Genomic DNA, 27,500 nt, shown 5'->3' with positions numbered 1-27,500 from the left:
CTGTCTCTTTACCCCTCTCCCAGACCCCCTTTTGTCTCTTTACCCCTCCCCCAGACCCCCCTCTGTCTCTTTACCCCTCCCCCAGACCCCCCTCTGTCTCTTTACCCCTCCCCCAGACCCCCCTCTGTCTCTTTACCCCTCCCCCAGACCCCCCTGTCCTTTCCCTCCCCCAGTCTGTCTCTTTACCCCTCCCCCAGACCCCCTCTGTCTCTTTACCCCTCCCCCAGACCCCCTGTCTCTTTACCCCTCCCCCAGACCCCCTTCTGTCTCTTTACCCCTCCCCCAGACCCCCTCTGTCTCTTTACCCCTCCCCCAGACCCCCTCTGTCTCTTTACCCCTCCCCCAGACCCCCCTCTGTCTCTTTACCCCTCCCCCAGACCCCCCTCTGTCTCTTTACCCCTCCCCCAGGCCCCCCTCTGTCTCTTTACCCCTCCCCCAGACCCCCTCTGGAGTCCAGAGTGGTATTTTATCATGGCTTTAATTAAGTGTCCATCCTAATGGAACATACCACTTTTCCCCGAGGGACAGGGGGAGACTATGGTCTCATTTGTCCTGGACACACCTGGCCTGTCCTTGCCAGTGACAGGAAGAGGTCAGCTGTTGAAGGAGAGCCATATAGACATGCTTATGGATGGGGCACTTTCTCTGGAGGCCGCGGTTAGAGGTTGGTTAGCGCTCGGCGCTAGCTTGTGAGTAAGGCAGAAAAGAACAGAACACGCAACATATCAGTGCTGGAAGCTGAACTAATGGTAATGCTAAAACAGAAGCACTCAATCACTCAAAGCATCTTGTACTTTACATCAGGAATAGAACGTAGTGTTGCACAATTAGGTTCCTTCCTCCTCTCTGAAAGTGACCACTGTATCATTTGTTGGACACACCTGGCCTGTCTTGCCGTGGTAGTGACAGGAAGAGGTCAGTGTTTGAATTAGAGCCAGTGTTTGATTAGACATGTTTGATTAGGTCAAGTGTTTGATTAGGTCAAGTGTTTGCACTAGCTTTAGGTCAAGTGTTTGATTCAGGTCAGTGTTTGATTAGGCTGGAAGCTGTTTGATTAGGTCAATCAGTGTTTGATTCAGAATCAAGTGTTTGATTAGGTCAAGTGTTTGATTAGGTCACTGTTTGATTTGGTCAAGTGTTTGATTCGGTCAAGTGTTTGAGTGTTTGATTAGGTCAAGTGTTTGATTAGGTCAAGTGTTTGGTCAAGTGTTTGATTAGGTCAAGTGTTTGATTAGGTCAAGTGTTTGATTAGGTCAAGTGTTTGATTAGGTCAAGTGTTTGATTAGGTCAAGTGTTTGATTAGGTCAAGTGTTTGATTAGGTCAAGTGTTTGATTAGGTCAAGTGTTTGATTAGGTCAAGTGTTTGATTAGGTCAAGTGTTTGATTAGGTCAAGTGTTTGATTAGGTCAAGTGTTTGATTCGGTCAAGTGTTTGATTAGGTCAAGTGTTTGATTAGGTCAAGTGTTTGATTAGGTCAAGTGTTTGATTAGGTCAAGTGTTTGATTAGGTCAAGTGTTTGATTAGGTCAAGTGTTTGATTAGGTCAAGTGTTTGATTAGGTCAAGTGTTTGATTCGGTCAAGTGTTTGATTAGGTCAAGTGTTTGATTAGGTCAAGTGTTTGATTCGGTCAAGTGTTTGATTAGGTCAAGTGTTTGATTCGGTCAAGTGTTTGATTAGGTCAAGTGTTTGATTAGGTCAAGTGTTTGATTAGGTCAAGTGTTTGATTAGGTCAAGTGTTTGATTAGGTCAAGTGTTTGATTAGGTCAAGTGTTTGATTAGGTCAAGTGTTTGATTAGGTCAAGTGTTTGATTAGGTCAAGTGTTTGATTAGGTGTTTGATTAGGTCAAGTGTTTGATTAGGTCAAGTGTTTGATTAGGTCAAGTGTTTGATTAGGTCAAGTGTTTGATTAGGTCAAGTGTTTGATTAGGTCAAGTGTTTGATTAGGTCAAGTGTTTGATTAGGTCAAGTGTTTGATTAGGTCAAGTGTTTGATTAGGTCAAGTGTTTGATTAGGTCAAGTGTTTGATTAGGTCAAGTGTTTGATTAGGTCAAGTGTTTGATTAGGTCAAGTGTTTGATTAGGTCAAGTGTTTGATTCGGTCAAGTGTTTGATTAGGTCAAGTGTTTGATTAGGTCAAGTGTTTGATTAGGTCAAGTGTTTGATTAGGTCAAGTGTTTGATTAGGTCAGTGTTTGAGTGTTTGATTAGGTCAAGTGTTTGATTAGGTCAAGTGTTTGATTAGGTCAAGTGTTTGATTAGGTCAAGTGTTTGATTAGGTCAAGTGTTTGATTTCGGTCAAGTGTTTGATTAGGTCAAGTGTTTGATTCGGTCAAGTGTTTGATTAGGTCAAGTGTTTGATTAGGTCAAGTGTTTGATTAGGTCAAGTGTTTGATTAGGTCAAGTTTTTGATTCGGTCAAGTGTTTGATTAGGTCAAGTGTTTGATTCGGTCAAGTGTTTGATTAGGTCAAGTGTTTGATTCGGTCAAGTGTTTGATTCGGTCAAGTGTTTGATTCGGTCAAGTGTTTGATTCGGTCAAGTGTTTGATTAGGTCAAGTGTTTGATTCGGTCAAGTGTTTGATTAGGTCAAGTGTTTGATATACTGTACTGTACAGCAGTGAGGCCTCGACTGGAGTACTGCTGAGCTGATACTTGGGGGCATCACAGGGATCTGAATGATCTTTTCTCTATGGAGGCAGGCGGCCATGTTGGATTTGGGGGATATTGTTTTAGTTTGGTGCAAGAGCAGAGCCCATCCAGCAGAGCTGTGTCTCCCCCATCACAGGGATATGTTGTGAAAGTGCCCCAAGTGACAGCATCCATCCCCTCATTAGAGTGGACAGGAAAGCGAGGAGTTGAAAGGAGGGAAACGAGGAGGAGAAAGGGACGAAACAAGGAGAAAAGGAGGGAAACGAGGGGAAAAGGAGGGAAACGAGGAGGAGAAAGGGACGAAACAAGGAGAAAAGGAGGGAAACGAGGGGAAAAGGAGGGAAACGAGGGGAAAAGGAGGGAAACGAGGAGGAGAAAGGGACAAAACAAGGAGAAAAGGAGGGAAACGAGGAGGAGAAAGGGACGAAACAAGGAGAAAAGGAGGGAAACGAGGGGAAAAGGAGGGAAACGAGGAGGAGAAAGGGACAAAACAAGGAGAAAAGGAGGGAAACGAGGGGAAAAGGAGGGAAACGAGGAGGAGAAAGGGACGAAACAAGGAGAAAAGGAGGGAAACGAGGGGAAAAGGAGGGAAACGAGGAGGAGAAAGGGACGAAACAAGGAGAAAAGGAGGGAAACGAGGGGAAAAGGAGGGAAACGAGGGGAAAAGGAGGGAAACGAGGAGGAGAAAGGGACGAAACAAGGAGAAAAGGAGGGAAACGAGGGGAAAAGGAGGGAAACGAGGAGAAAGGAGCGAAATTAGAATAAAAGGAAGGAAACGAGAAGGTACAGCGGCTGCGTGGTTTGTTTTTTAGGGGATAGAGTAGACACTGCTGGGCTATAATTAGTGTGGAGAGGAGATGGGGAAGCCTCTCCATTGTTGGATGGCAGACCAGACCCAGGAAGAGCCCAGGCACAGCTGGGGGTCCGTAGTGTTCCCAGAGCCAGACTTAGCCATTACTGTACTGTATTACAGCCGGACTTTCATCCAGACACAGCCCAGAGTGCCCCTGCCAGCCAAGCCACAGACTGTAATCCCTGCTAGGCTTAGACACAGCTGAGATACCACCCTCGCAACACCACATCCAAAGCTACCCTGCCTCGCCCAATCTAGCCTCCCCCTGTATAACCCCATTCTCAGCCAAGCCCCCTATATCTGAACTCCCAGGCCCAACTCTCCCCCACCCTCTCTCTCTATCTTCCCCACCCACCCTCTCTCTCTCTCTCTCTCTCTCTCTCCAACCCACCCTCTCTCTCTCTCTCTCTACTCCCCACCCACCCACCCTCTCTCTCTCTCTCTCTCTTCCCGACCCTCTCTCTCTCTCTCTTCCCCACCCTCCTCTCTCTCTCTCTTCCCCCTCTCTCTCTCTCTCTTCCCCACCCTCTCTCTCTCTCTCTCTCTCTCTCTCTCTCTCCCCAACCCACCCTCTCTCGCTTTCTCTCTCTCTACTCCCCACCCACCCACCCACCCACCCTCTCTCTCTCTCTCTCTCTCTCTCTCTCTCTCCCCAACCCACCCTCTCTCGCTTTCTCTCTCTCTCTACTCCCCACCCACCCACCCACCCACCCACCCTCTCTCTCTCTCTCTCTCTCTCTCTCTCTCTCTCTCTCTCTCTCTCTCTCTCTCTCTCTCTCTCTCTCTCTCTCTCTCTCTCTCTCTCTCTCTCTCTCTCTCTCTCTCTCTTCCCCACCCTCTCCCTCTCTCTTCCCCACAATTCCAGTTCCATTTCCAGAATCTCAATGAAGGCTGAATTTAACCCTACTAATACCAACCTCCTACATTCTCTACTGAAATGAAAAACATAGCAGCCAGGGACTACAAAGTAATTGTACTGTAGCTGACCCAGCATCAGAGGCAGGTTGGAGGAAGAGAAGGCAGGAATGAGAGGATGGAGAGAACGCAGGGAGGGTGGAAGGAGGGGGGAGCTGGCCTCCACACCAAAGCGGTGTCTTGTCAGGGAGGGTGGAAGGAGGGGGGAGCTGGCCTCCACACCAAAGTGGTGTCTTGTCAGGGAGGGTGGAAGGAGGGGGGAGCTGGCCTCCACACCAAAGCGGTGTCTTGTCAGGGAGGGTGGGTGGAAGGAGGGGGGAGCTGGCCTCCACACCAAAGTGGTGTCTTGTCAGGGAGGGTGGAAGGAGGGGGGAGCTGGACTCCACACCAAAGCGGTGTCTTGTCAGGGAGGGTGGAAGGAGGGGGGAGCTGGCCTCCACACCAAAGTGGTGTCTTGTCAGGGAGGGTGGAAGGAGGGGGGAGCTGGACTCCACACCAAAGCGGTGTCTTGTCAGGGAGGGTGGAAGGAGGGGGGAGCTGGCCTCCACACCAAAGCGGTGTCTTGTCACATATATGCAAACAGTTTTTTCCGGTTCTTCCTGTCTGGTTCCTGTGAGAGCAGCAGAGCTGTTGACCTGTGACTCCCCACAGTTGCCTCCCTCCTGCGTGCCGCACACACAGGGGCCCCCTCTAGAGCTGGGAAACAAGGATGCAATGGAAGATTGGGTCCTCCCTTGTGTTGTAGTTGCAGGTATCTGTGGAAGAGTTGTTTTTGGAGCATTGTAGATGGCCATTGTGCTGTGCATATACACATGTTGTGTGAAGTTTTAGTTTTGTCTAGAGAGCTGTAACTATACCTATACTTGTTATTTGTGTAGACTAGAGAGTTAATGCACAGTAAATTTGTGGTTCTGTAAAGTGTTGTGTATTAGTGTTAAACCGTATCTGGGATTACGTTGTGTATTAGTGTTAAACCGTATCTGGGATTACGTGGTGTATTAGTGTTAAACCGTATCTGGGATTACGTTGTGTATTAGTGTTAAACCGTATCTGGGATTACGTTGTGTATTAGTGTTAAACCGTATCTGGGATTACGTGGTGTATTAGTGTTAAACCGTATCTGGGATTACGTTGTGTATTAGTGTTAAACCGTATCTGGGATTACGTTGTGTATTAGTGTTAAACCGTATCTGGGATTACGTTGTGTATTAGTGTTAAACCGTATCTGGGATTACGTTGTGTATTAGTGTTAAACCGTATCTGGGATTACGTTGTGTAGACCAATCCAAAATCATCTCTCGGCATGTCCAGCCCACTCATTAACTCAGCCAATCATGACTAGCGGGAAGGTTGCTGACTTTTTCCGTGGCTAAACCAACTAAGATAGTAATTTAAAAATTGTATTCGTATTTACAGATGGAATACAAGTTTATTATTAAGGCACATGAAAGTTCAGAAGGCATTTCTGCTAAAAAAAAAACAAATTTTTATTAAAAATATATAATTATGTTCAAATTGCTCTCCTGTGAAGTAGCGACACGCAACGTAGTTTCCTGAAACGAGTCTGAGGGAAATACGTGTCTCTAGTATGTCATACATATGGCAGGAGGTTAGGAAGTGCAGCTCAGTTTCCATCTCCTTTTGTGGGCAGTGAGCACATAGCCTGTCTTCTCTTGAGAGCCAGGTCTGGCTACGGCGGCCTTTCTCAATAGCAAGGCTTTGCTCACTGAGTCTGTACATAGTCATAGCTGTCCTTAAGTTTGGGTCAGTCACAGTGGTCAGGTATTCTGTCACTGTGTACCCTTTGTTTAGGTCCAAATATAATTCTAGTTGCTCTGTTTTTTGTTAATTCTTCCCAATGTGTCAAAAAATATATATATTTTTTGTTTTCTCATGATTTGATTGGTTCTAATTGTGTTGCTGTCCTGGGGCTCTGTGGGGTGTGTTTGTGAACAGATCCCCAGGACCAGCTTGCTTAGGGGACTCTTCTCTATATTAATCTCTCTGTAGGTGATGGCTTTGTTATTGGAGGTTTGGGAATCAATTTATTTTCGGTGGTTGAAGGAATTTAACAGCTCTTTTCTGGATTTTGATCATTTGCAGGTATCATCCTAATTCTGCTCTGCATTATTTGGTGTTTTACGTTGTACACAGAGGATATTTTTGCAGAATTCTGCATACAGAGTCTTAATTTGTTGTTGGTCCCATTTTGTGAATTCTAAGTTGGTGGGCGGACCCCAGATCTCACAACCATAAAGGGCAATAGGTTCTCCAACTGATTAACGTATTTTTAGCCAGATCCTAATTGGGAGGTCTGATTGTATGTTCCTTTTGATGATGTTGAAGGCTGTTCTTGCCATGTCTCTCAGATCGTTCACAGCTTGGTATGTATCGTTTTTTGTGTGCTCAGAGTAACAGTGTCTAGATGGAATTTGTGAGATTTACTGTCAGGGCCCAGGTCTGACAGAACCTAGAAGATCTAGGTGCTGCTGTCGACACTCCTTGGTTGGGGACAGAATCACCAGATTATTGGTGAGGTGCTTGGGCTGCGGTTGACGGCCACATTGTCCCCGACCGGCATGAGTGCTTTCGCTCTCTCCGTTTCAACCCTCCTCCTCCTCCTCATCCCTTTTTCCCATGACATCATGACATCATGACATCACCCCTAACCAACTTTTCATTCAGTAGAATAAAATAAGAAGTGCATAGTACAAAAATAGTAGCGGGTGTCAGAATAAAAATGCCTAACAGCAATAATGTCAACAAGGGTGGTTTGTGTCAGAATAAAAATGCCTAACAACAATAATGTCAACACGGGTGGTTTGTGTCAGAATAAAAATGCCTAACAACAATAATGTCAACACGGGTGGTTTGTGTCAGAATAAAAATGCCTAACAACAATAATGTCAACACGGGTGGTTTGTGTCAGAATAAAAATGCCTAACAACAATAATGTCAACACGGGTGGTTTGTGTTAGAATACGAGTCTGTCTGATTTCCCCTCATAGCCTTTTCATGTTCTCCAACCCCCCCCCACCCCCCACCCCCACCCCACACACACACAAACACACACTGATATGGGCCATGTACTCTACTCTGCCCTTACAAGAACACAGATGTAATCTATGAACCTGTTGCTGGCTGCGAGGCTGCAGAATATGGGCAGCTACTATGACACCTCTCAGACAACCTGTACTGGAGCCCCTCTCCTCACATGATTGAAGTCATGTGTAGTATTTGTGGTCCTTGTGGTCCTTCTGTAGCTCAGTTGGTACAGCATGGCGCTTGTAACGCCAGGGTAGTGGGTTCGATCCCCGGGACCACCCATACGTAGAATGTATGCACACATGACTGTAAGTCGCTTTGGATAAAAGCGTCTGCTAAATGGCATATATTATTATTATTATATTAGTATTTTATTTATCCCAAGGTATAGATCCTCTCCAGTTAATAGTGCCTAGCTAGCAGCCTCCCTTGTCTGTCTCTTGTTCTGCCCCTCTGAGCTCAGTTAACAGCTGCACCTTCTTACTGCTAAGTAGCTTTTGGATGGGTGCCCTGTCTTGAGAGAGAGAGATAGAGAGAGATAGGTGGATGGGGCAGAGAGAGAGAGAGAGAGAGAGAGGTGGATCTGGCAGATGTGGATGGGGCAAAGAGAGAGAGAGAGAGAGAGAGAGAGAGAGAGAGATGGATGGGGAGATGTGGATGGGGCAGAGAGAGAGAGATAGAGAGAGGGATGGATGAGAGAGAGAGAGAGAGAGAGATAGATGGATGATGGGGCAGAGAGAGAGAGGGATGGGGCAGAGAGAGTGAGAGAGAGGGATGGGGCAGAGAGAGAGAGCGGGCGGGCGGGAGGAGGGGTAGGTTGAGCGGGCAGGCGGGAGGAGGGGTAGGTTGAGCGGGCAGGCGGGAGGAGGGGTAGGTTGAGCGGGCAGGCGGGAGGAGGGGTAGGTTGAGCGGCGTGCGGGAGGAGGGGTAGGTCGAGCAGGTGGGAGGAGGGGTAGGTTGAGCGGGAGGGAGGAGGGCTAGGTTGAGCGGGCAGGCGGGAGGAGTGGTAGGTTGAGCGGGCGGGAGGAGGGCTAGGTTGAGCGGGCAGGCGGGAGGAGGGGTAGGTTGAGCGGGCGGGAGGGGGCTAGGTTGAGCGGGCAGGCGGGAGGAGGGGAGGTTGAACGGGCGGGCGGAGGGGTAGGTTGAGCGGGCGGATGTACGGGAGGAGGGGTAGGTTGAGGGCGGGCGGGAGGGAGGAGGGGTAGGTTGAACGGGCGGGCGGAGGGGTAGGTTGAGCGGGCGGGCGGAGGGGGTAGGTTGAGCATGCGGGAGGAGGGGTAGGTTGAGTGGGCGGGCGGGAGGTGGGGTAGGTTGAGCGGGCAGGCGGGCGGGCGGGCGGGAGGAGGGGTAGGTTGAGCAGGCGGGCGGCAGGAGGGGTAGGTTGTGTGTTTGTGAGCTCATCCACTGTTCATCTGTCTGCAGAGGAAAAATCAGGGGCCTCAGAGGTTTTGATGAAGCACTCTGTTCTCTCCCTCTCTCTCTTTCCCTCTGTTTCTCTATCATGGTGGAGGAGGGAGGAGAGAAACCCTGTGAAGCGTGGAGCTGCCTGCACCGTGAGTGAGGCCTGCCGCTTAGGTTCTCCTTTCATGTGTGTATACGCCTCAACTTGCTGATATTATCTTGGCTTCTCTTCCTGGTAGGGTCTCTCTCTCTCTCTCTCTCTCTCTCTCTCTCTCTCTCTCTCTCTCTCTCTCTCTCTCTCTCACAGTCAGGCCTTCTCTCTACACTGGGCCTCTCTCTCTCTCTCACAGTCAGGCCTTCTCTCTACACTGGGCCTCTCTCTCTCCTCTCTCTCACAGTCAGGCTTTCTCTCTACACTGGGCCTCTTTCCTCTCTCTCACAGTCAGGCCTTCTCTCTACACTGGGCCTCTTTCCTCTCTCTCACAGTCAGGCCTTCTCTCTACACTGGGCCTCTTTCCTCTCTCTCACAGTCAGGCCTTCTCTCTACACTGGGCCTCTCTCCTCTCTCTCTCTCTCTCTCTCTGTCAGGCCTTCTCTCTACACTGGGCCTCTCTCCTCTCTCTCTCTCTCTCTCTCTCTCTCTCTCTCTCTCTCTCTCTCTCTCTCTCTCTCTCTCTCTCTCTCTCTCTCTCTCTGTCAGGCCTTCTCTCTACACTGGGCCTCTCTCCTCTCTCTCTCTCTCTCTCTCTCTCTCTCTCTCTCTCTCTGTCTCTCTCTCTCTGTCAGACCTTCTCCCTACACTGGGCCTCTCTCTCTCTCTCTCTGTCAGGCCTTCTCTCTACACTGGGCCTCTCTCCTCTCCGTTCCTCCTCTGTGGGCCCTCGCTGCCCTGGTTGTCCTACACCAAATCACTGTTTCAGGGCCCCGGGATCCCACTGAGCGCATTGCCATGGTTACAGGGAAGCTCATGGTGTGATGGGTCTCAAAGCGAACTGTTCCTGGGTGGAATGACCTGCTGCTGAATGGAAAGACTGGTTGGGCCCCTATTTAAAGAGAGCATGAAGGAGCCCCAAGGACTTGAGACAAAAGAGAGGGAGCGAGAGAAGAAGAGAGGGAGCGAGAGAAGAAGAGAGGGAGCGAGAGAAGAAGAGAGGGAGCGAGAGAAGAAGAGGGAGCGAGAAGAAGAGAGGGAGCGAGAGAAGAAGAGAGGGAGCGAGATAAGAAGAGGGAGCGAGAGAAGAAGAGAGGGAGCGAGAGAAGAAGAGGAAAAATAGAAGAGAGGGAGCAAGAGAAGAAGAGAGGGAAAGTAAAAGAGAAGGAGGGAGTGAGAGACTCAGAGAAGGAGCGAGAGACTCAGAGAGGGAGCGAGGGACTCAGAGAGGGAGCGAGAGACTCAGAGAGGGAGTGAGAGAAGAAGAGAGGGAGTGAGAGAAGAAGAGAGGGAGCGAGAGAATCAGAGAGGGAGCGAGAGAAGAAGAGAGGGAGCGAGATAAGAAGAGGGAGCGAGAGAAGAAGAGAGGGAGCGAGAGAAGAAGAAGAGGGGGAAGAGAAGAAGAGAGGGAGCGAGAGAAGAAGAGAGGGAGCGAGAGAAGAAGAGAGGGAGCGAGAGAAGAAGAGAGGAGCGAGAGAAGAAGAGGGAGCGAGAGAAGAAGAGAGGGAGCGAGAGAAGAAGAGAGGGAGCGAGAGAAGAAGAGAGGGAAAGTAAAAGAGAAGAAGAGAGGCAGTGAGAGAAGAAGAGAGGGAGCGAGAGAAGAAGAGGGAGCGAAAGAAGAGAGGGAGCGAGAGAAGAAGAGGGGGAGCGAGAGAAGAAGAGGGAGCGAGAGAAGAAGAGGGAGCGAGAGAAGAAGAGAGGGAGCGAGAGACTCAGAGAGGGAGTGAGAGAAGAAGAGAGGGAGTGAGAGAAGAAGAGAGGGAAAGTAAAAGAGAAGAGGGGAGAGAAAAGAGAGAGGAAGGGAATGAAAGGGAGGTAAAGAAAGAGCAGCGTTTAGAGAAGGATTGGGGAGGAGGAGTTTACATTGATTCATTTGAGATAAATTCTTTGATGTTATTGACGTTGTTTAGTTAACATTTTCCTGAAAGTAGATTTTTTTATTCACATTTTTGTTTGTGATTCGAGTTATTTATTATTTAAATCTAGTTCTTTTGGAGTTTGGAACTTTTTTTATTTGCCAGAAGATACTACAGCTCGAAAGTGCTACAACAGATCAAAAGGGATAACATGGACACATTTGTATATTTTTTTTGTATAAATCTTGGAAGATATTTAATCAGACATGGCTGCCACACCAAAGCCTGTGTTTTTTATTCTCTCTCTCTGGGTCTCCACCTAGCTATGCCTGTGTGTGTTTGTTGCTCTCTGAGAGAGTCCCTTCCATACTGGGTTGCTCTGTGTGTGACGGCCCTGGTGTCATTGAGCCAGAGCTGCTCAGGGGCCCGGCCCAACACACCTGAGATTTGGGGCCATTGCTTCCAGGGGCCTGTCTCTGCCAGCCACTTACACACACACACACTCACACACACACACACATAGAGGTTGCAAGTTCATTTGACACAACATTAGTGCATTATCAGCCTCAGAGCCAGAACAACCTTGTTGACTGCCGTTTGAGAGGATTGGTGTATTGTCCATTTGACACAACATTAGTGCATTATCAGCCTCAGAGCCAGAACAACCTTGTTGACTGCCGTTGCAGAGGATTGGTGTATTGTCCATTTGACACAACATTAGTGCATTATCAGCCTCAGAGCCAGAACAACCTTGTTGACTGCCGTTGGAGAGGATTGGTGTATTGTCCATTTGACACAACATTAGTGCATTATCAGCCTCAGAGCCAGAACAACCTTGTTGACTGCCGTTGGAGAGGATTGGTGTATTGTCCATTTGACACAACATTAGTGCATTATCAGCCTCAGAGCCAGAACAACCTTGTTGACTGCCGTTGGAGAGGATTGGTGTATTGTTCATTTGTCACAACATTAGTGCATTATCAGCCTCAGAGCCAGAACAACCTTGTTGACTGCCGTTGGAGAGGATTGGTGTATTGTCCATTTGACACAACATTAGTGCATTATCAGCCTCAGAGCCAGAACAACCTTGTTGACTGCCGTTGGAGAGGATTGGTGTATTGTCCATTTGACACAACATTAGTGCATTATCAGCCTCAGAGCCAGAACAACCTTGTTGACTGCCGTTGGAGAGGATTGGTGTATTATCCATTTGACACAACATTAGTGCATTATCAGCCTCAGAGCCAGATCAACCTTGTTGACTGCCGTTGGAGAGGATTGGTGTATTTTCCATTTGACACAACATTAGTGCATTATCAGCCTCAGAGCCAGATCAACCTTGTTGACTGCCGTTGGAGATTTGAGATTGGTGTATTGTCCATTTGACACAACATTAGTGCATTATCAGCCTCAGAGCCAGATCAACCTTGTTGACTGCCGTTGGAGAGGATTGGTGTATTTTCCATTTGACACAACATTAGTGCATTATCAGCCTCAGAGCCAGATCAACCTTGTTGACTGCCGTTGGAGAGGATTGGTGTATTGTCCATTTGACACAACATTAGTGCATTATCAGCCTCAGAGCCAGAACAACCTTGTTGACTGCCGTTGGAGAGGATTGGTGTATTGTCCATTTGACACAACATTAGTGCATTATCAGCCTCAGAGCCAGAACAACCTTGTTGACTGCCGTTGGAGAGGATTGGTGTATTGTCCATTTGTCACAACATTAGTGCATTATCAGCCTCAGAGCCAGAACAACCTTGTTGACTGCCGTTGGAGAGGATTGGTGTATTGTCCATTTGTCACAACATTAGTGCATTATCAGCCTCAGAGCCAGAACAACCTTGTTGACTGCCGTTGGAGAGGATTGGTGTATTGTCCATTTGACACAACATTAGTGCATTATCAGCCTCAGAGCCAGATCAACCTTGTTGACTACCGTTGGAGAAGATTGGTGTATTGTCCATTTGACACAACATTAGTGCATTATCAGCCTCAGAGCCAGATCAACCTTGTTGACTACCGTTGGAGAAGATTGGTGTATTGTCCATTTGACACAACATTAGTGCATTATCAGCCTCAGAGCCAGATCAACCTTGTTGACTACCGTTGGAGAAGATTGGTGTATTGTCCATTTGACACAACATTAGTGCATTATCAGCCTCAGAGCCAGATCAACCTTGTTGACTGCCGTTGGAGAGGATTGGTGTATTGTCCATTTGACACAACATTAGTGCATTATCAGCCTCAGAGCCAGAACAACCTTGTTGACTACCGTTGGAGAAGATTGGTGTATTGTCCATTTGACACAACATTAGTGCATTATCAGCCTCAGAGCCAGAACAACCTTGTTGACTACCGTTGGAGAAGATTGGTGTATTGTCCATTTGACACAACATTAGTGCATTATCAGCCTCAGAGCCAGAACAACCTTGTTGACTACCGTTGGAGATTGGTGTATTGATTGGTGTATTGTCCATTTGACACAACATTAGTGCATTATCAGCCTCAGAGCCAGATCAACCTTGTTGACTGCCGTTGGAGAGGATTGGTGTATTGTCCATTTGACACAACATTAGTGCATTATCAGCCTCAGAGCCAGAACAACCTTGTTGACTGCCGTTGGAGAGGATTGGTGTATTGTCCATTTGACACAACATTAGTGCATTATCAGCCTCAGAGCCAGAACAACCTTGTTGACTGCCGTTGGAGAGGATTGGTGTATTGTCCATTTGACACAACATTAGTGCATTATCAGCCTCAGAGCCAGATCAACCTTGTTGACTGCCGTTGGAGAGGATTGGTGTATTGTCCATTTGACACAACATTAGTGCATTATCAGCCTCAGAGCCAGATCAACCTTGTTGACTGCCGTTGGAGAGGATTGGTGTATTGTCCATTTGACACAACATTAGTGCATTATCAGCTCAGAGCCAGATCAACCTTGTTGACTGCCGTTGGAGAAGATTGGTGTATTGTCCATTTGACACAACATTAGTGCATTATCAGCCTCAGAGCCAGAACAACCTTGTTGACTACCGTTGGAGAAGATTGGTGTATTGTCCATTTGACACAACATTAGTGCATTATCAGCCTCAGAGCCAGATCAACCTTGTTGACTGCCGTTGGAGAGGATTGGTGTATTGTCCATTTGACACAACATTAGTGCATTATCAGCCTCAGAGCCAGAACAACCTTGTTGACTGCCGTTGGAGAGGATTGGTGTATTGTCCATTTGACACAACATTAGTGCATTATCAGCCTCAGAGCCAGATCAACCTTGTTGACTACCGTTGGAGAAGATTGGTGTATTGTCCATTTGACACAACATTAGTGCATTATCAGCCTCAGAGCCAGAACAACCTTGTTGACTACCGTTGGAGAAGATTGGTGTATTGTCCATTTGACACAACATTAGTGCATTATCAGCCTCAGAGCCAGAACAACCTTGTTGACTACCGTTGGAGAAGATTGGTGTATTGTCCATTTGACACAACATTAGTGCATTATCAGCCTCAGAGCCAGAACAACCTTGTTGACTACCGTTGGAGAAGATTGGTGTATTGTCCATTTGACACAACATTAGTGCATTATCAGCCTCAGAGCCAGAGCCAGATCAACCTTGTTGACTGCCAGATTGGTGTATTGTCCATTTGACACAACATTAGTGCATTATCAGCCTCAGAGCCAGATCAACCTTGTTGACTGCCGTTGGAGAGGATTGGTGTATTGTCCATTTGACACAACATTAGTGCATTATCAGCCTCAGAGCCAGAACAACCTTGTTGACTGCCGTTGGAGAGGATTGGTGTATTGTCCATTTGACACAACATTAGTGCATTATCAGCCTCAGAGCCAGAACAACCTTGTTGACTGCCGTTGGAGAGGATTGGTGTATTGTCCATTTGACACAGCATTAGTGCATTATCAGCCTCAGAGCCAGATCAACCTTGTTGACTGCTGTTGGAGAGGATTGGTGTATTGTCCATTTGACACAACATTAGTGCATTATCAGCCTCAGAGCCAGAACAACCTTGTTGACTGCCGTTGGAGAGGATTGGTGTATTGTCCATTTGACACAACATTAGTGCATTATCAGCCTCAGAGCCAGAACAACCTTGTTGACTGCCGTTGGAGAGGATTGGTGTATTGTCCATTTGACACAACATTAGTGCATTATCAGCCTCAGAGCCAGAACAACCTTGTTGACTGCCGTTGGAGAGGATTGGTGTATTGTCCATTTGACACAACATTAGTGCATTATCAGCCTCAGAGCCAGAACAACCTTGTTGACTGCCGTTGGAGAGGATTGGTGTATTGTTCATTTGTCACAACATTAGTGCATTATCAGCCTCAGAGCCAGAACAACCTTGTTGACTGCCGTTGGAGAGGATTGGTGTATTGTCCATTTGACACAACATTAGTGCATTATCAGCCTCAGAGCCAGAACAACCTTGTTGACTGCCGTTGGAGAGGATTGGTGTATTGTCCATTTGACACAACATTAGTGCATTATCAGCCTCAGAGCCAGAACAACCTTGTTGACTGCCGTTGGAGAGGATTGGTATTGTATTATCCATTTTGACACAACATTAGTGCATTATCAGCCTCAGAGCCAGATCAACCTTGTTGACTGCCGTTGGAGAGGATTGGTGTATTTTCCATTTGACACAACATTAGTGCATTATCAGCCTCAGAGCCAGATCAACCTTGTTGACTGCCGTTGGAGAGGATTGGTGTATTGTCCATTTGACACAACATTCGTGCATTATCAGCCTCAGAGCCAGAACAACCTTGTTGACTGCCGTTGGAGAGGATTGGTGTATTTTCCATTTGACACAACATTAGTGCATTATCAGCCTCAGAGCCAGATCAACCTTGTTGACTGCCGTTGGAGAGGATTGGTGTATTTTCCATTTGACACAACATTAGTGCATTATCAGCCTCAGAGCCAGAACAACCTTGTTGACTGCCGTTGGAGAGGATTGGTGTATTGTCCATTTGTCACAACATTAGTGCATTATCAGCCTCAGAGCCAGAACAACCTTGTTGACTGCCGTTGGAGAGGATTGGTGTATTTTCCATTTGACACAACATTAGTGCATTATCAGCCTCAGAGCCAGAACAACCTTGTTGACTGCCGTTGGAGAGGATTGGTGTATTGTCCATTTGTCACAACATTAGTGCATTATCAGCCTCAGAGCCAGAACAACCTTGTTGACTGCCGTTGGAGAGGATTGGTGTATTGTCCATTTGTCACAACATTAGTGCATTATCAGCCTCAGAGCCAGAACAACCTTGTTGACTGCCGTTGGAGAGGATTGGTGTATTGTCCATTTGACACAACATTAGTGCATTATCAGCCTCAGAGCCAGATCAACCTTGTTGACTGCCGTTGGAGAGGATTGGTGTATTGTCCATTTGACACAACATTAGTGCATTATCAGCCTCAGAGCCAGATCAACCTTGTTGACTGCGTTGGAGAGTTGATTGTGTATTGTCCATTTGACACAACATTAGTGCATTATCAGCCTCAGAGCCAGATCAACCTTGTTGACTGCCGTTGGAGAGGATTGGTGTATTGTCCATTTGACACAACATTAGTGCATTATCAGCCTCAGAGCCAGAACAACTTGTTGACTGCCGTTGGAGAGGATTGGTGTATTGTCCATTTGACACAACATTAGTGCATTATCAGCCTCAGAGCCAGATCAACCTTGTTGACTGCCGTTGGAGAGGATTGGTGTATTGTCCATTTGACACAACATTAGTGCATTATCAGCCTCAGAGCCATCAACCTTGTTGACTGCCGTTGGAGAGGATTGGTGTATTGTCCATTTGACACAACATTAGTGCATTATCAGCCTCAGAGCCAGATCAACCTTGTTGACTGCCGTTGGAGAGGATTGGTGTATTGTCCATTTGACACAACATTAGTGCATTATCAGCCTCAGAGCCAGAACAACCTTGTTGACTGCCATTGGTGTATTGTCCATTTGACACAACATTAGTGCATTATCAGCCTCAGAGCCAGAACAACCTTGTTGACTGCCGTTGGAGAGGATTGGTGTATTGTCCATTTGACACAACATTAGTGCATTATCAGCCTCAGAGCCAGATCAACCTTGTTGACTGCCGTTGGAGAGGATTGGTGTATTGTCCATTTGACACAACATTAGTGCATTATCAGCCTCAGAGCCAGATCAACCTTGTTGACTGCCGTTGGAGAGGATTGGTGTATTGTCCATTTGACACAACATTAGTGCATTATCAGCCTCAGAGCCAGATCAACCTTGCTGACTGCCGTTGGAGAGGATTGTGTATTGTCCATTTGACACACAACATTAGTGCATTATCAGCAACTCAGAGCCCAGATCAACCTTGTTGACTGCCGTTGGAGAGATTGGTGTATTGTCCATTTGACACAACATTAGTGCATTATCAGCCTCAGAGCCAGAACAACCTTGTTGACTGCCGTTGGAGAGGATTGGTGTATTGTCCATTTGACACAACATTAGTGCATTATCAGCCTCAGAGCCAGATCAACCTGACTGCCGTTGGAGAGGATTGGTGTATTGTCCATTTGACACAACATTAGTGCATTATCAGCCTCAGAGCCAGAACAACCTTGTTGACTGCCGTTGGAAGGATTGGTGTATTGTCCATTTGACACAACATTAGTGCATTATCAGCCTCAGAGCCAGATCAACCTTGTTGACTGCCGTTGGAGAGGATTGGTGTATTGTCCATTTGACACAACATTAGTGCATTATCAGCCCAGAGCCAGATCAACCTTGTTGACTGCCGTTGGAGAGGATTGGTGTATTGTCCATTTGACACAACATTAGTGCATTATCAGCCTCAGAGCCAGATCAACCTTGTTGACTGCCATTGGAGAGGATTGGTGTATTGTCCATTTGACACAACATTAGTGCATTATCAGCCTCAGAGCCAGATCAACCTTGTTGACTGCCGTTGGAGAGGATTGGTGTATTGTCCATTTGACACAACATTAGTGCATTATCAGCCTCAGAGCCAGATCAACCTTGTTGACTGCCGTTGGAGAGGATTGTGTATTGTCCATTTGACACAACATTAGTGCATTATCAGCCCAGAGCCAGATCAACCTTGTTGACTGCCGTTGGAAGGATTGGTGTATTGTCCATTTGACACAACATTAGTGCATTATCAGCCTCAGAGCCAGAACAACCTTGTTGACTGCCGTTGGAGAGGATTGGTGTATTGTCCATTTGACACAACATTAGTGCATTATCAGCCTCAGAGCCAGAACAACCTTGTTGACTGCCGTTGGAGAGGATTGGTGTATTGTCCATTTGACACAACATTAGTGCATTATCAGCCTCAGAGCCAGAACAACCTTGTTGACTACCGTTGGAGAAGATTGGTGTATTGTCCATTTGACACAACATTAGTGCATTATCAGCCTCAGAGCCAGATCAACCTTGTTGACTGCTGTTGGAGAGGATTGGTGTATTGTCCATTTGACACAACATTAGTGCATTATCAGCCTCAGAGCCAGAACAACCTTGTTGACTGCCGTTGGAGAGGATTGGTGTATTGTCCATTTGACACAACATTAGTGCATTATCAGCCTCAGAGCCAGAACAACCTTGTTGACTGCCGTTGGAGAGGATTGGTGTATTGTCCATTTGACACAACATTAGTGCATTATCAGCCTCAGAGCCAGAACAACCTTGTTGACTGCCGTTGGAGAGGATTGGTGTATTGTCCATTTGACACAACATTAGTGCATTATCAGCCTCAGAGCCAGAACAACCTTGTTGACTGCCGTTGGAGAGGATTGGTGTATTGTCCATTTGACACAACATTAGTGCATTATCAGCCTCAGAGCCAGAACAACCTTGTTGACTGCCGTTGGAGAGGATTGGTGTATTGTCCATTTGACACAACATTAGTGCATTATCAGCCTCAGAGCCAGATCAACCTTGTTGACTACCGTTGGAGAAGATTGGTGTATTGTCCATTTGACACAACATTAGTGCATTATCAGCCTCAGAGCCAGATCAACCTTGTTGACTACCGTTGGAGAAGATTGGTGTATTGTCCATTTGACACAACATTAGTGCATTATCAGCCTCAGAGCCAGATCAACCTTGTTGACTACCGTTGGAGAAGATTGGTGTATTGTCCATTTGACACAACATTAGTGCATTATGAGCCTCAGAGCCAGAACAACCTTGTTGACTGCCGTTGGAGAGGATTGGTGTATTGTCCATTTGACACAGCATTAGTGCATTATCAGCCTCAGAGCCAGATCAACCTTGTTGACTGCCGTTGGAGAGGATTGGTGTATTGTCCATTTGACACAACATTAGTGCATTATCAGCCTCAGAGCCAGAACAATTGTCCATTTGACACAACATTTGCATTATCAGCCTCAGAGCCGTTGGTTGGAGAGGATTGGTGTATTGTCCATTTGACACAACATTAGTGCATTATCAGCCTCAGAGCCAGAACAACCTTGTTGACTGCCGTTGGAGAATTGGTGTATTGTCCATTTGACACAACATTAGTGCATTATCAGCCTCAGAGCCAGAACAACCTTGTTGACTGCCGTTGGAGAGGATTGGTGTATTGTCCATTTGACACAACATTAGTGCATTATCAGCCTCAGAGCCAGAACAACCTTGTTGACTGCCGTTGGAGAGGATTGGTGTATTGTCCATTTGACACAACATTAGTGCATTATCAGCCTCAGAGCCAGAACAACCTTGTTGACTGCCGTTGGAGAGGATTGGTGTATTGTCCATTTGTCACAACATTAGTGCATTATCAGCCTCAGAGCCAGAACAACCTTGTTGACTGCCGTTGGAGAGGATTGGTGTATTGTCCATTTGACACAACATTAGTGCATTATCAGCCTCAGAGCCAGAACAACCTTGTTGACTGCCGTTGGAGAGGATTGGTGTATTGTCCATTTGACACAACATTAGTGCATTATCAGCCTCAGAGCCAGATCAACCTTGTTGACTGCCGTTGGAGAGGATTGGTGTATTGTCCATTTGACACAACATTAGTGCATTATCAGCCTCAGAGCCAGATCAACCTTGTTGACTGCCGTTGAATAGTTAACAAATACGAAGACACATTCAACCATTTTTAAAAGAAGACAGATTTATGTTTTTACTAGGAAGCAATGGATACATGCATTATATAAAATAATGTCCACACATCAAAGATTGTGCCATAGGCTATAGCGCTGTAAACCCCCACACATCTAGACAATCAGCTGCTGGAGCATCACTCTACACCCCCACATCTAGCCAATCAGCTGCTGGAGCATCACTCCACACCCCCACATCTAGCCAATCAGCTGCTGGAGCATCACTCCACACCCCCACATCTAGCCAATCAGCTGCTGGAGCATCACTCCACACCCCCACATCTAGCCAATCAGCTGCTGGAGCATCACTCTACACTCCCACATCTAGCCAATCAGCTGCTGGAGCATCACTCTACACCGCCATATCTAGCCAATCAGCTGCTGGAGCATCACTCTACACCCCCATATCTAGCCAATCAGCTGCTGGAGTATCACTCTACACCCCCACATCTAGCCAATCAGCTGCTGGAGCATCACTCTACACCCCCACATCTAGCCAATCAGCTGCTGGAGTATCACTCTACACCCCCACATCTAGCCAATCAGCTGCTGGAGCATCAAAGGACAGTTGGAAAGAGGAGGAGATAGTAGGAGGAGAAAGTTTAATCGACAGACTAAGTTAGCAAAACAATCACTTATTGTCAAGTTATGGTCAAGTTTATCTATATGAGAAAAAACGATCCTTAAATTGATGTAGGCCTATTTAAACGGTCTTGACGGTTATCTTATTATCATGATGGTCTTTGTCCATAACCATCAGTGACACGGTTCTTCAGTTCCTGTCACAGACCAAATAACTAGCTCAGTTCCCACTATCTCTTCTCTAGATATGTTTTGTACTGACAGAGGAAGTTAAGAGTCTCTAAGAAAACAAGTTTCTAAAAAATGTTTTAGAATGAAAAATGTTTTAGATGTACAAGCAGTTGGTATTATCCCAGCAGTTAATCATGTAGCTCCTTCTTTAGTGTTGTCAGCCACACATGGAAGGAAATTAACAACACTAACAAATACACTGCAGAGGCATCTCCAGGGACCTGAGGAAAACAAATTATTCATATTAATTCCATCAATCAATGAAATGTATTTATAAAGCCCTTTTTACATCAGCATATGTCACAAAGAGCTATACAGAAACCCAGCCAAAAACCCCAAACAGCAAGCAATGCAGATGTAGAAGCAATGATTCTCTCATAACGGCCTGGAAGATAGATGTATCTATTCCCCAAAGGGTTTTCTTTAGTATTTCCTGTAGTACTTGTTAGTACTTCCCTATCCAGTATTTCCTGTAGTACTTGTTAGTAGTTCTCAATCCAGTATTTCCTGTAGTACCTATTAGTACTTCCTTATCCAGTATTTCCTGTAGTACTTGTTAGTACTTCTCTATCCAGTATTTCCTGTAGTACTTGTTAGTACATCTCTATCCAGTATTTCCTGTAGTACTAGTTAGTATTTCCCTATCCAGTATTTCCTGTAGTACTAGTTAGTACTTCCATATCCAGTATTTCCTGTAGTACTTGTTAGTAGTTCTCAATCCAGTATTTCCTGTAGTACGTGTTAGTGTTAGTGTTAGTACTTCTCTATCCATTATTTCCTGTAGTACCTATTAGTACTTCTCAATCTCTCACGTACTTGTTATTAGTTCTCAATCCAGTATTTCCTGTAGTACGTGTTAGCACTTCTCTATCCAGTATTTCCTGTAGTACCTATTAGTACTTCTCTATCCAGTATTTCCTGTAGTACCTATTAGTACTTCTCTATCCAGTATTTCCTGTAGTACTTGTTATTACTTCTCTATCCAGTATTTCCTGTAGTACTAGTTAGTACTTCTCTATCCAGTTCCAAAGAGGATCAGATTTGGTACTTTATTATTGGCAGTAGCATTCCTGAGTTCGACCCACCATCAACAGTGAGGGTTGTTTATTTTCCTGCAGATCACAAAGGCTGGAAAAGCAAACCGGTAAGAAAACAAATTTAGGGGGAGCAAGAGGAGGAAAAGTGGAGGACATTTAATTAGCGGTCCATTCCTGTCCGTTTGGGCTCTACAGGGCAGAACACGCACACACACACACACACACACACACACACACACACACACACACACACACACACACACACACACACACACACACACACACACACACACACACACACACACACACACACACAAGGCACAGGAGTGTGTGGCTGATTGGTGTTTGATTAGGCCTTATATTTTAAGACAAACTGAAGGAAATGTTTGCCTTAATGGGCGTGGTGGTGCTGTTTGCCAAGTCACACACACAATCACAGCGCAACTTAATTGTATCTTCTTTGGTTTTGCAACGCTGGCCACCCTGCATTGTGAGCTGTAGCAGAGACAAAGGAAGAGCAGGGAGAAGGGGGACCAAGAGAAGTAGAAGAAGAGAGGGGGGAAGAGAGGTATGGGTAAGCAGTGTGAAAGAGCGAGAGATAGGGAAAGAGGGGGAAAATGAGAAAGGGAAAGTCAAAGGGAAATAGGTTTGGGGGAGAGATTGAGAGGAATGGGAGAGTAGGGGAGAAGGAGAGGTATTTGGAGATGAATGGGAGAGAGGTAGGGGAGGGAGAGAGGAGCAGCTAGTGTAGCACCTAGCTTAAGCACCTTTTGGTAGCATCTAGTTAGCAAAGCACCTAGGTTTAGCACCTTGTGCTAGCATCTCGCGTTAGCAGTTAGCAAAGCACCTAGCTTTAGCACCTTGTGCTAGCATCTAGCGTTAGCAGTTAGTAAAGCACCTAGCTTTAGCACCTTGTGCTAGCATCTAGCGTTAGCAGTTAGCAAAGCACCTAGCTTTAGCACCTTGTGCTAGCATCTAGCGTTAGCAGTTAGCAAAGCACCTTGCACCATAAATGCTACAACTCGCCAAAAGGATCTCGTTAGCTTGTGCTTGGCTTTGCCCACCTTGCTTGTTCTGCCCATTAATCTTCTATGCTTCCCACTGTAAATGATACAGATGAACTACAGTATCTAGCGACTGGAACGAGCTGCAACAAACACTCAAACTGGACAGTTTTATCTCCATCACTACATTCAAAGACTCAATCATGGACACTCTTACTGACAGTTGCGGCTGCTTTGTGTGATGTATTGTTGTCTTCTTGCCCTTTGTGTTGTTGTTGTTCTTGTCCTTTGTGTTGTTGTCTTTGCCCAATAATGTTTGTACCATGTTTTGTTCTGCTACCATGTTGTGTTGCTACCATGTTGTTGTCAGGTTGTGTTGCTACCGTGCTGTGTTGTCATGTGTTGCTGCCTTGGTATGTTGTTTTCTTAGGTCTCTCTTTATGTAGTGTGGTGTTGTCTCTCTTGTCGTGATGTATGTTTTGTCCTATATTTATATGTTATTTATTTGTATTTGTTTTTGTTTTAATCTCAGCCCCTGACCCCGCAGGTGGCCTTTTGCCTTTTTCATTGTAAATAAGAATTAGTTCTCAACTGATTTGCCTAGTTAAATAAAGGTTAAAAATATATCAATACATTTAGGGTTAGATATAAATAATCTAATAATATATAAATTTAATAATATAATATAGCCATTTAGCAGCTTTTAGCAAAGCACTTCAGTCTGGGTCATACATTCACTCTGGGTGGTCTTTCTCCCTCTCCCTTTCAGCGAATACACTGACGGGGGAATCTACCTCATCAAACTCGTTCATACTGTAGCTACCTGAAGTAATCAGCGATCTGACTAAAAAGAATAGGTGAAAACGATGTCATTAATTCAACGTTTACTAACTCATCCATTTATCTTAGATCAGTGATTACTTCAAAGAAGAGAGAAAGCAAGGAAGTAATATAGTAATATATACATTTAGCAGACGCTTTTATCCAAAGGTACAGTCAGTCTGCTACAAGACCCGGGAATCGAAGCATACTGTACATGCTCTGGGACAGAAGGACCACAAGAAATAAATGGTTCTGCTAAGACCCTCAGCATACTGTACCTCTGGGACAGGGAAATAAATGGCTGTCGTCGTGGCTCCCAGAGTGGTTGAACTGATCTCGTGCCCATATTTACATTTAATAAATGCACTATTATTTTTCTATTATTCTGGTTTACACAAGGCCTGTGTCCCAAATGGCACCCTGTTCTATTCCAGGCGGTGTCAGAGGAAGGGCCTAAAAGTTGTCAGACTCCAGCCACCCAAGTCATAGACTGTTCTCTCTGCTACAGCATGGCAAGCGGTACAAATGCACCAAGTCTAGAACCAACAGGACCCTGAACAGCTTCTATCACTAAGCCATCAGTCTGATAAATAGTTAGTTAAATAGTTAACCAATAGTTACCAGGACCCTGAACAGCTTCTATCACTAAGCCATCAGTCTGATAAATAGTTAGTTAAATAGTTAACCAATAGTTACCAGGACCCTGAACAGCTTCTATCACTAAGCCATAAGACTGATAAATAGTTAGTTAAATAGTTAGTTAAATAGTTAACCAATAGTTACCAGGACCCTGAACAGCTTCTATCACTAAGCCATAAGACTGATAAATAGTTAGTTAAATAGTTAGTTAAATAGTTAACCAATAGTTACCCAGACAATCTCTATTCACCCTTTTTGCACTAAGGTTTTTGACTAATCACATACATTGCTCTGCTGTTTATAATCAGTCACTTTACTCCTAGTTATATGTACATATCTACCTCAAATACCTCGTAACCCTGCACATCAACTTGGTACTGGTACCCCTTGTATATTGCCAAGTTATCGTTACTCATTGTGTATTGATTATTACTTTTATTATTATGTGTTATTACTTTTCTATTATTTATCCATTTATCTCTCTCTGCGTTGGTGGGAAGGATCCATAAGTAAACATTTCTCTCTCTCTGCGTTGGTGGGAAAGATCCATAAGTAAACATTTCTCTCTCTCTGCGTTGGTGGGAAAGATCCATAAGTAAACATTTATCTCTCTCTGCATTGGTGGGAAGGATCCATAAGTAAACATTTCTCTCTCTCTGCATTGGTGGGAAGGATCCATAAGTAAACATTTCTCTCTCTCTGCATTGGTGGGAAAGATCCATTAGTAAACATTTATCTCTCTCTGCATTGGTGGGAAGGATCCATAAGTAAACATTTATCTCTCTCTGCATTGGTGGGAAGGATCCATAAGTAAACATTTATCTCTCTCTGCATTGGTGGGAAGGATCCATAAGTAAACATTTATCTCTCTCTGCATTGGTGGGAAGGATCCATAAGTAAACATTTATCTCTCTCTGCGTTGGTGGGAAGGATCCATAAGTAAACATTTATCTCTCTCTGCATTGGTGGGAAGGATCCATAAGTAAACATTTATCTCTCTCTGCATTGGTGGGAAGGATCCATAAGTAAACATTTATCTCTCTGCATTGGTGGGAAGGATCCATAAGTAAACATTTATCTCTCTCTGCATTGGTGGGAAGGATCCATAAGTAAACATTTATCTCTCTCTGCGTTGGTGGGAAGGATCCATAAGTAAACATTTATCTCTCTCTGCGTTGGTGGGAAAGATCCATAAGTAAACATTTATCTCTCTCTGCGTTGGTGGGAAGGATCCATAAGTAAACATTTATCTCTCTCTGCGTTGGTGGGAAAGATCCATAAGTAAACATTTATCTCTCTCTGCGTTGGTGGGAAAGATCCATAAGTAAACATTTATCTCTCTCTGCATTGGTGGGAAAGATCCATAAGTAAACATGTATCTCTCTATGCATTGGTGGGAAGGATCCATAAGTAAACATTTCTCTCTCTCTGCATTGGTGGGAAAGATCCATAAGTAAACATTTATCTCTCTATGCATTGGTGGGAAGGATCCATAAGTAAACATTTATCTCTCTCTGCATTGGTGGGAAGGATCCATAAGTAAACATTTATCTCTCTCTGCATTGGTGGGAAGGATCCATAAGTAAACATTTCACTGTTAGTTTCCACCTGTTGTTTATGAAGCATGTGACAAAATAAAATGTAATTTGATTTATTCCCTATATAGTGCACTATGGGCCCTGGTCAAACGTAGTCCACTGTAAAGGTAATAGAGTACAGTTTGGGATTCAGCCAAGGCCTACAGGAGATGGGCTGTAAAGGCTAGTAGTGGTGGTAGGGTCGGAGAGAGTCAACGTTACAACATGGTGGTTTCAGAGTGCAATTTCTTCACTGTGAGGGACTACACCGAGGATGAGAGGACTACACCGAGGACGAGAGGACTACACCGAGGACGAGAGGACTACACCGAGGACGAGAGGACTACACCGAGGACGAGAAACAGGGAATTAATGGAACTGTCTAAATCAAATCACAAGTTATTGGTCACATGCACATATTTAGCAGATGTTATTGTGGGTGTAGAGAAATGCTTGTGTTCCTAACAGTACATATATGCAGTGTGACTACATTATGACCAATGGGGCGGAGTGCCGTCATTTAATGTATGGTATGACCCTGTGCAATTGGTTGGTAAATGTGTGGGCCTATAGGCTACCTCTGAAGTAAAACGTCCTGCTTCAACTCTGAAAGTAAACGGTTGGTGAGATGTTACTGGCCCAGTCCCAGATCTGTCTGTGCTCTTGCGAACTCCATTGCTGTCCTTGTTGTCATGACAATGAGTGATAAGGAGTTGGCATGATAGCGCAAAACAGACTGGCAGGTCGTGAACATAAACAACAGTTTGAGGAATGTGGTGCTGCCTAGGGTTTATACTGCCTCGAGCACCTTGGCTATAGAGTTAACTAAAGAAAGGTGCTATTGAAGCTAGGTGCTAAACGTGTAGCCTAAACCAACTCGCACAGTATCGTTTAGGTAAAATAATGTGCTCACGTTATTTTACCAAGAGATTTTCTGTCTCTTGGTGAATCTATACTGCAGAGTTAGTGGATAAGAGTCAGTCATATTATGGGAAACAAAGGTGTTTAATTGGTTTAAATTCCATTGATAAACATGTCTGCAGATATGCATGTGTCGGATGGAGAGTCGTTCTGGGGGAAGGTTTCACAGGAATTTTAATTTTGTCTTCAGAATGCGTAGCTTTTAATCATCAGATAGCCTACATAGCAACGTTGTTAAAATGTTTGATTTTATTTTAGCTGCATGTAGATAATTCCCTGGCACGCACTATAAAAGAAAAGGGGGATTGGGAAAGCCGACTACATATCATTAAATCCATGGGAGAAAAGAATGCCTTTATCTTTTAATAAAGGGGGGGAAGCCAGGAGGACACATGAAATGACTGTATAACAGCAGAGGGAGGAGAGCCTTCTGAAGACTTAATTCACCTTAATTATAGCAGAGAGAGAGGGAGATGGTGGGAGGGAGAGAGAGAGAGAGGGGGGAGATGGTGGGAGGGAGAGAGAGAGGGAGAGGGAGGGTGGGAGAGAGAGATAGAAAGAGAGAGAGAGAGAGAGAGGGAGATGGTGGGAGAGAGAGAGGGAAAGAGAGAGAGAGAGAGTGTGACAGAGAGAGGGTGGGAGAGAGGGAGAGGGTATGAGAGAGAGAGGGAGA

At 45.5% G+C, this 27,500-nt stretch overlaps 1 protein-coding gene across 2 annotated transcripts in view; it reads left to right on the top strand.

The window, feature by feature from the left end:
• Positions 1-27,500, top strand: part of LOC118378690 (E3 ubiquitin-protein ligase znrf3-like) — a 249,180-nt gene that overhangs the window by 149,423 nt on the left and 72,257 nt on the right. The gene's annotated exons all lie outside the window — the stretch shown is intronic.

The sequence above is a fragment of the Oncorhynchus keta genome, chromosome 25 (assembly GCF_023373465.1).
Source record: "Oncorhynchus keta strain PuntledgeMale-10-30-2019 chromosome 25, Oket_V2, whole genome shotgun sequence".
In the NCBI taxonomy this organism is placed as follows: Eukaryota; Metazoa; Chordata; class Actinopteri; order Salmoniformes; family Salmonidae; genus Oncorhynchus; species Oncorhynchus keta.
The sequence above is the reverse complement of the archived record's forward strand: the minus strand, read 5'-3'. Positions and strand labels throughout refer to the sequence as shown.